Source organism: Sinocyclocheilus grahami, unplaced genomic scaffold (genome assembly GCF_001515645.1).
Source record: "Sinocyclocheilus grahami isolate Dianchi unplaced genomic scaffold, SAMN03320097.WGS_v1.1 scaffold2293.1, whole genome shotgun sequence".
NCBI lineage: Eukaryota > Metazoa > Chordata > Actinopteri > Cypriniformes > Cyprinidae > Sinocyclocheilus > Sinocyclocheilus grahami.
Genome location: NW_015507472.1, coordinates 21,237 through 21,656, shown reverse-complemented (window position 1 = coordinate 21,656; position 420 = coordinate 21,237). Strand labels below are relative to the sequence as shown.

General features: G+C 41.4%; 1 protein-coding gene across 1 annotated transcript in view; it reads right to left on the bottom strand.

The window, feature by feature from the left end:
• Positions 1-290, bottom strand: part of LOC107574631 (uncharacterized) — a 9,007-nt gene extending 8,717 nt beyond the window's left edge. The window contains exon 1 of the mRNA XM_016261069.1: positions 99-290. The gene's annotated coding sequence lies outside the window, so the exon portion shown is untranslated. The remainder of the gene's footprint in view (positions 1-98) is intronic.
• Positions 291-420: the final 130 nt, after the last annotated feature.

Here is a 420-nt window from a genome sequence, read left to right as displayed (position 1 = left end):
CTATGGCATCGTGAAGCACCTTTATTTTTAAGAGTGTAGTGCACACAGGCAAGCACATGAACACACATGCACATTCTCACTATTAACACTACACCAACCTTTCTGCAGTCCTGATCGTAGCTCTAGTGTTCTGCATCCTAAGAAGCTCGAAACAGAGGAACTTAGTGCTTTACAGTGAGATGATAGAAACTAAATGACACGTAACATGCAATAAATCTATCCAGTTTAGTTTTAAATCATATGTGTGACACATATAAAAGATAAACAAGGCCTAAAAGGTTTAAAGCTAGGCAAACATTCAACAGCTAACTTTTGCTCCTCCCTTCTTTCTCTTCTCTTCCTCATAGTACACACTTCCGCTGCAAAACAGGATGATCAGGTTGTAGGGGAACGCGGGGCACACAGTAACGCGGGGTTAGT